Below are 2,246 nucleotides of genomic sequence, written 5' to 3'. Positions count from 1 at the left end.
TGGTATCAGTAGAAAATCAACTGAACAGAACCTAACAACAACAGGGCCATTTGATATCAGTCTTTTAAATGTTGGTATGTGTCCTATTCAAAGTACTCTGATGGTTTCCACTAAGGACAGAAAAGGTATTTACCAAATTTCCTAAATGCCAAAAATTAAGCATTTCTTAATAGTATTGCGGAAGCTCTTGTGGTATAGTGCCTAAGGCATTTAACTGCTAACCAGAAGGCTGGCAGTTCAAACCCACCAGCCACTCCTCAGAAGGAAGACTGGGCAATTTAGTTCCGTAGAGATACTGCCTCGGAAACCCAAGGAGGGGTCGCTATGAGTCGGATCTGACTCGAAGGCAGTGAGTTTGGTTTTGGTTTTTGGTCTTTGAACAAAATCTTCCCTCCAGGCAGAGTAGAGGCCTCCTATGAAAGATGGTGGGCCAGATCCAGAGCACCTTTGTGGTCTCTTTCAGAGAATCAGTAGATGTAGGCCCCACAGAAGTAAAATATGATTCTGCCTGTGTAGATATGGAAGATACTATCCCCTGCATGACATACTAACTACATTTTTATTTCTTCCTATCCGAGCTCCATTTCTCTCACCACCCCACCCTCAAGTTTGGGGATAAGAGAGCTCTTTGTGACTAAAGTGGCAGAGTTAGGTCTTTTGTAGTCAATTTGCTCATCGAACTATTAATTGCTTTCACCTCTGATTTTCTCCAAGGCTGGAACAAGGGGGACAAGGAGAAAACTGGGGAAAGGAAGAAATAATGCCCTCAGAGCCATGCTCCTCCCCCCTCCCAGAAAAGCCCTACCTTCCCTCCCACTCTCCCCAGAGACTGGATTTTCTTTATCAGATAATTTTTTCTCTAGCAAAAGCTGTTTTTTACCCTAAGGCTGACCCACAGGTAAAGAAGCAAGTGATTTTCCTCTGAAGAGTTTGCCTAGATCCTCAAGCTTTACAGTACATGAAGTAGCAAAAACTCCCTCCCTTGATGGCAGCCTGGTTTTCTACGTGGCAGGCCCCTTCATCTTACCTTGGCAATTCCCAACTTTCTCTACATTGTTGTTGTTGTTGTTATGTGCCATCGAGTCGGACACAACTCATAGCAACCCCTCCTTGGGCTTCCGAGGCAGTATCACTACGGAAGTAGATTGCTCCATCTTTCCTTCCAAGGAGTGGCTGGTGGGTTTGAACCACCAGCCTTCTGGTTAGCAGTCAAGTGCCTTAGGCAATACGCTACCAGAGCTCCCTTCCCTACATTAGACCTGCCCTTTCCCCTTGCCTGGTCTACGTGACCTTCCTCATCTTCTCTTTCCAGGCTTTGGGCCCCAATTGAACTGATACTGCCCAAGGTTAGTGCTAAACTCCACATTCCACCTCAGCCAACCACTCATGCCACAGAGTTCCTCTTCTTACACATCCATATGCCCTTTGTTAGATACCCAAAGCCCTATCTTTTACACAGTCTACTGATGTGTCTAATATGTGGTCTTTAACTTAAAGCTGTCCCCTTCCCCTAAGTGTTGGGTGCAGTAGGACAGCAAGGAAGGGGCATTCACTTCTCCACTCACCTACGCTCTTACAGGGCAAGTTGTTTATGACAAATCCAACCTACAAATTTCTGCATTTCCAAAAGTTTTCTGAGAGCTAGCTGACGAGCCTTCCAACATCAAAGGTTTGCATTCTCCCATGGCCATCAAGCAGTGAAAATAAAGAATATTTTCAATGCCAACTATGGCAGTAAATTCCAGGCAGAATGCCTTGAAGTTGAGTATGGTGTTTGCTTTGGAGTGTTTTCTTCATTTGAGCTTAAAAAAAAATCCCTTCTTTAAGAAGACAGTGATGAAAGCACACCAAATCTGGAATTAGACAGACCTGGGTTTGAGTCATCTCTGCCTATTTCTAGCTACCCCTTCTCTGAGCTGCCATTTCTGCAGATACAAAATGAGGAACAAAGATAATATCTACTGAGCATGGCTGCCATGAAGAGAACATGAACTAAAATACAAAATGCACATTTTAAACAAATTGTCATGTTGTTGTGTGCCAATGAGTTGATTCCAACTCATAGTGACCTCTATATGACAGAGTAAAGCTGCCTCATAGGGTTTCTTAGATAGTAACCTTTATTGCCAGGTCTTTTCTCCTGCAGAGTGGTTTTTGAGTATGAACCACCAACCTTTTGTTAGCAGATGAGTGTTTAACCAAACAATAATTTTCTGCAAAACCCATACATCCATTCAACAACTATT

Source organism: Orycteropus afer, unplaced genomic scaffold (genome assembly GCF_000298275.1).
Source record: "Orycteropus afer afer isolate SDZICR_OR568_19922 unplaced genomic scaffold, OryAfe1.0 scaffold00352, whole genome shotgun sequence".
In the NCBI taxonomy this organism is placed as follows: domain Eukaryota; kingdom Metazoa; phylum Chordata; class Mammalia; order Tubulidentata; family Orycteropodidae; genus Orycteropus; species Orycteropus afer.
The sequence above is the reverse complement of the archived record's forward strand: the minus strand, read 5'-3'. Positions refer to the sequence as shown.